General features: G+C 38.8%; 1 pseudogene; it reads left to right on the plus strand.

Annotated features, from left to right (window-relative positions):
• Positions 1-211: 211 nt before the first annotated feature.
• On the plus strand, positions 212-851 carry LOC121156487 (annotated as a pseudogene).
• Positions 852-6,807: the final 5,956 nt, after the last annotated feature.

The raw sequence follows: 6,807 nt of genomic DNA on the forward strand, positions 1-6,807 counted from the left end.
ATTAATGGATTATTACACTGTTGAGCGTGAAAATGACCAGCACATTCTCTGAAAACTCATCCAAATAGTGACTTCATTTGTTATGAATAATAATAATCAAAATGGTTCAAATAATGGCAGGATGTAGCGCAGATAAAGTATGGCTAGGCTTATTGGATCTATATGATTGGCTAGTCCTGCACGAGCCTGCAAAGCAAGGGCAGTGTCCACCATGATTGGACAGTTGGACCTAAGTGGGACGTTAATCATCAAAGCTCGACTTGGGAAGGATCTCCGATGAACTCCCATTCATAATTAACATATTACTTGTGATGAATTGGTGCTAACGATGCAACAAGTTTTCAGAAGAAAACTTCTGAGTAATTAACAAGTCACAATAGAGTATGAAAATGAAGATGGAGATCCTATCACAATTTATGATAGCTCTGTCCTTTCCTTTATAATTCTAGTAAGATGCTAAAACTGATATTATTTGTTAATGGCAACCCAGACACTTGGAATCAAGTCAGATAAAATACCTTTGTCATGAACTGATAGAGCTTCCAAATAAAGTGAACTGATTTTTGGATAGCTTTGAGCCACTTGGAGAGTCTGGACCTTCCACCAGTGTTCCTGAAAATGATGCTGTGAATGTTATAGAAGAAAAGCCTGAAGCTTTTGATTTTTCTGGAAAACAGTTACCTCAGGTTATGGTAACACGTATGTCAGCTTTTGATCTCTTGAAAAATTAAGATGAAATCAACAAAAATGTCATGTCAGTTTTTGGCTTAATTGATGACCAGGTTTCAGAGCTGCCCAGTGATGCTGCCCAAGATCAATCAAGCTTTCCTGATAGCATTGTATTAAATTAGAAGTTCTTGTCTTCTGTTGCACAGTAGGCTACCTATAGATAACATAAACGGGAGGAGAGTATTTTGAAAGCTTTCACTATCAAGAGACAATAAACATTAGGGGAAATAGATGTGTTTACATTGATTTGAACATTATACAACACATATATCTTTTTAAAAAAGAGTATTTCTTTTTATTGGAGAGACAGATATACAGAGAGGAGGAGAGATTGAGAGGAAGATCCTCCATCTGATGGTTCACTCCCCAAGTGGCCGCAATGGGAGCCAATCTGAAGCCAGGAGCCAAAACTCCTCCAGGTCTCCCACGTGGGTGCAGGGTCCCAAAGTCTTGGGCAGTATTGTGCTTTCCCAAGCCAGGGAGCTGGATGGGTATCAGGGCCACCGGGATTAGAACCGGTGACCATATGGGATCCTGATGCACGCAAGGTGACGACTTTAACCACTACATTATTGCGCCAGGCCCCATATATGTATCTTGACATCAAATGTTATCCCATGAATAAGTATATGGTCTCCCATAATACAAATAATTTCCATGTGTCAACTAAAACATACACAATTAAGTAATTCCTCCCATACTTAATACACTTAACTTAGATATTTATAGGAGAAAAGACACTCCACTGAGGTTGGAATGGTGAGGGGCTGGCAATCAAATCACAGGAGAATCCCCAAAGAAGGTTAAGGGCTCGCCAATACAGGCCGACCCCATTTTACTATTGTTCTTCTCTCAGGAGTCTCCGCACTTGTTATCCATCTTCACAAAAGGATTAAAAAACATTATGCCACTTTAGAATATTGAAGGAGAATATTTGGTGATGTACTTCAGGCATGATTTGTTTCACAAGGATTAATCCAGGGCCTAAAAGGTTAAAACCTTTTAGAAGGCCAACACTCCCTTTGTGCCACTGTCCTGAGAAGCTCAGAGTTAGATTTGAACTGAAACCGCATCTTCATAATGTGTTCTGTTTCTTTATTCTTCATCCCACTCCCAAGTCACTCCACATGTTCCCATTATAGAGCTAGACACAGAATACCTAGATAAAGAAGCTTCATGGTCCCAATGGAATAAGATGGTATGATAATGGGCAGTCTCATTTCTGAATTGCATTTGAGTGCTGGGAAAGTGTATTGGGTAATGTTTCAGTGTTTTATTTGAGTTTATATCTGTGACAACAAATGTCTGTGGTTGAGGTTATATAATTCTCATTTCTTTCCATTTCCCCTCACTGGGGCAGACTTCCTCTATATAGTCTTTCCAGTGATGGGAAAGAGAATCTAAACCCCCACCCCCTTTTTCAGCCAATAGGCTACCTCCTCTGAACTGGGTGGATGATAAAAGAGAGAATCAGAGTGAAAAACAGAACTCTTCTCATCAGCACATGGCCTGTTCAGGAGACAGTTTCAGGCTGAAAATTCGGCACACCAGTGCAAAGCAACAGTAATATACCTGATAATTATATGATGCCCATAACTTCTAAAGCATTTTAAAAATTTTATTTATTTTTATTGGAAAGTCATATTTGAGCTGAGCTGAGCTGAAGCTAGGTGTCTGGAGCCTCCGTTGGATATCCCATGCAGGTGCAGGGAACCAAGCTTTGAACTGTCCTTAACTGCTTTCCCAGGCTACAAGGAGGGAGCTGGATGGGAAGTGGAGCTGCTGGGATATGAACCAGTGCCCATATGGGTTCCCAATGCATGCAAGGCACGGACTTTAGCCACTAGGCTACCATGTCAGGCCTTAAAACACTTTTCATAGTCTTTGCTTTAGATGTTCCAAAGGGATTCATGGGACAGATTTTGTTTTAAAGATTTATTTTATTTATTTGAAAGGCAGAGTTACAGAAATGAGGAGAGAGAAAAAGAGACACACACACACACGCACACACACACACACACACAGAGAGAGAGAGAGAGAGAGAGAGAGAGAGAGAGAGAGAGAGAATACTATTCTATTTGTCCCCAAACAGCTGTAATGACCAGGTTTGGCTAAGGATGAAGCCAGCAGCTCCATCCTGGCCTGCCATGTGGATGGTGTGGGCTTAAATACTTGGACCATTCTCTGCTTTCTCAGATTTATCAGCAGGGAACTACATCCAAAGAGGAGCAGGTGGGGCTTGGACCATCCATATGTGATACCGGCATTGGAGGCAATGACTTAATTTACTGCACCAGAATATCTGTCCAGTGACAAATAGTAATGCTATGAAGAGAAAGTGGTTACTTATTGAAATAGGAATAGAGGTGAGACTAATACCTTGATGTTTAGTAATTATGTACTTTGAACAGCTCTAGAGGTTATGTAATAGCTTGGTGGTTCCCAAATCTGGCTACCTAACAAAATGGCCTGGGAATATTTCAAACATTGCAATTATTACCTATCAACTCTAGAATGCTAATTCAGTAGGTCTGGGATAGAGTTCAGTGAGTCTATAGCCTGCAGCGATAGCCTCAAGGTTCTGCACAATTCTGACTAAACATTAGAATAACCTGGGAGACAAAAAAAATCCCCAGTTCACATATTGGAATACAAACCTATTAAGCTGAAACCTCTGATGATGGGACCCAGAACTGATCTGTGAATATCCCTACATGCCATTGCAGAATTGTGGCATGCCAAGTAAAGAATGGAAGTGGGATCAGAAATGAGGAAACCAGAATTTGAGTTCTGGCTCTGCCTCTCAAAAACGCTCGTTTATCTTTCTGAACCTCAGATTTTCATTTTGGAAGATGGTGAAAATAAGCAGTACTTGCATCTTGCTGTGATGATTACATGAAGTAATGGGCACAGAATAACCACATTCCACACAGCCATCAGCTATTCCTGCCATTTCCTACTGAGCAACTTTAATAAAAGATTTTGTTCCCTGCCCCGCTCCCCCAGATACTCTATGTGAGTCTAAACCTTCCACCCTGAACCTTATAGAGTTAGCCTTCTAGAATGTGAACCAGAGCTCTGTAAATTCCACTAATGAAACAAGATTTGGAAATAATTTGAGATTTGAGAGAGGCTTAAAAACATTCATTCATGGAAAATAAAATTAAGAGATAACAAGACTTTCCATGAACTTTCTGAAAGCTCCCTTATTTGTCCTCCAGGCTTCCTTTCACTGTTGCTATTGGTATGTTCAGCTTTCTGAACCCTGGCGTTATCACTGCTAGTTTGCAAAGGATTTACTCAGAAGGGCAATTTTGTTTTCAGAACGCAGGAACACTTCAGTATTCACCTTCCCCATTCCTCCATCTGGCTCTTCGAGTTCTCCTGAATGTGCCCCCAAGCACCTTTTGTTTGGTCCCAATCAGCAAATTAAGAAAGGTTCTAGTATGTGTTTCTTATTCAGAAAATGCTGAGTTCACTGTAACCTAGGCCCGCTGGAGAACAAATAAACCTGTACTATAAACACTCACTCCCTTGCCTAACAATTTGTACTGGTTAGAACAAAATCTTCTAATATTAGAAATGTTAGTGTAAGGATCATTTCATAACCACAAACACAGCAAAAGCAATCATGAAATTATGGATGACTCATTGTCAAAAGAACACTTGAATCATCTTGATCAACCCCCTAGGTTGATGAAATGGGGAAACTTCTGCATCAAACCATTAGTCTTCTCTCTAATTGATGGTTATTGCCAGATTTGTCTTGACCACATCAGACCTATTTTTAAACCTTCATAATTCCATTCTTGCTGAGTAACATATTGTTTTTGTGAATATTGTTCTCTTATTTCTTATATATTTACTTGTTTCTTTCTTAAACTAAATAATGAGCAGAGGACATATATTATAGACAATGAGTAGAGGGTACATATTATTTCTTCCTTATCCTAGATAAAATAATGTTTGGTATACAGTATGTTAAATACTATGCACCATAAATCCTACCTTTTTTCCTAGTGAAGGGGGACTGTATCTAGCAAATAAACAAACAAAAAATCTGCTCTGCAGATCTCTTTTTCTAGGATGCCATGAATGATTGTTTTCATTTTATGTGTGCATGTGTGTGTGAGTTAGAGAGATAGAGACAGAGCAAAGAGGGAAAGAGAGAAAGAAGGGGGGGAGAAAGAAAGAGAGAATGGGAAGGAGTGGGGTGACAGGAAAGAAGAAAGGAGAGAAGAGCAAGGGACAGGGTGAGAGAAAGAATACTATGCGTTAGATACTTTCTAGATTCTTTTGTTTTTTAATTTTGTTTTATGACACGGTTTCATAGGCTCTAGGATTCCCCCAACCTCTCCATGCCTTCCCCCCATATTGGATTCCTCCACATTGTTACAGTAGTACAGTTCATATCCAGTCCTGATTCCTTCATTGTGAGCATGAACCATGCATAGAGTCCAGCCTGTCATTGTTTAAATAATTTCAACCATTTCCTTGGGAGACCCTACCTGGTCTGAAAGTAGAGAGATACTTTCTAGATTCTAATGAATAACAAGGGGCCCAGTGTGATAGCCTAGTGGCTAAAATCCTTGCCTTGCACACACTGGCATCCCATATGGGCCCTGGTTCATGTCCTGGCAGCCCTGCTTCCCAGGATGGAGTTTTCAGTAATTAAGAAAATTATCAGAGTAACTTTTGCGGTAAAGAGGAAGATGAAGCATCTGCTTATTTGTCTTTGCACATGTATTTGCTCTATCAGCTGTCGTCAACCATCTAATCAGCCCTATTTCATATGGGAGGCATCAAAATTCAAACAAGCTACGTTACGTGCTGAAGATCTCATGACTAAAATGTGATTATGTTGGACCTAAAGTATCATAGACTTCAAGATCCCCAATTTTCCTACACTCCTAAAATTCTTTTTATATGTTACCACTTTTTGAAAAGATTTATTTTATTCTGACTGGAAAATCAGATATACAAAGAGGAGAAGAGACAGGAAGATCTTCTGTTGATTCACTCTTCAAGCAGCTGCAATGACTGCAGCTGAGCCAATTTGAAGCCAGGAGCCCGGGGTCTCTTCAGGGTCTCCTACAAGACAGGTCCCAAGGGGTTGGGCCATCCTCGGCTACTTTCCCAGGCTACAAGCAGGGAGCTGGATGGGAACTGCTAAATCCAGGGGCTGCTGGATTTAGAACTGGCACCCATATGGGATCCCAGCATGTGTAAGGTGAGGACTTTAGCTACTAGGCCATTGCGCTGGGCCTCATATGTTCTTACTTTTAACCCTCACAACCTTTGTTCCTATTTATCAATTTAAAAATTTGAAATTTGAGACATTGAATAATTGGCTTAACTCATGCAACTCATAGGTTCCATATTGGTTTTACTCCAAAATGTCCATTCTTTCTGAAAACTATCATCCTTTATATTCTATGTGCATCTTGAGGAATGTGACAGAGATCAAATGTATATGATATACCAGGTACAGATAGCATTTGCACATAGTATATTTAAAACATATGATCACTATTATTGATTGAGATCTTGTTGGGTATATTGTGTATAATTTGCTAAAAATATTAAATGTGGATTTAATATGTAGTAAATATATTGCATATTTGATATTGTATATATTAAAAGGTATTTTAAGGGACTTGTTAACTTATATAAATAGAGGACTTAAAATGATTATTTTATTTATTAACATTTCTGAGTCAATCACATTGGGTACAATTTAGTATATTGCAAACATATTAAGAAAGCTTCCAATATACATATCAGCATTTCTTTGTTAAAGAGATATAAAGATTGGAGCAGTTGTGATTGAAGAAAGTTAGTCATCTAGGGTTAAAATATATCTTCAGTAGAAATACTAAAACTTACCCAAGATATAACTGACAACAAAAATTTCATAGCAATTTAAGAAACTGACTTTGTAGTGACTGATTTTGAATGCAGCAATTTCCAAGCATATATAATTGCATTGACAAATTCTACCAAATATTTAAAAAATTAAAGCTACTTCCATATAATCCCTTCAAGAAATTGAGAGGATTGTCAATTATTTTATGAAGC

This window comes from Ochotona curzoniae, unplaced genomic scaffold (genome assembly GCF_017591425.1).
Source record: "Ochotona curzoniae isolate NIBS_2020 unplaced genomic scaffold, NIBS_Ocur_1.0 contig_3432, whole genome shotgun sequence".
In the NCBI taxonomy this organism is placed as follows: Eukaryota; Metazoa; Chordata; class Mammalia; order Lagomorpha; family Ochotonidae; genus Ochotona; species Ochotona curzoniae.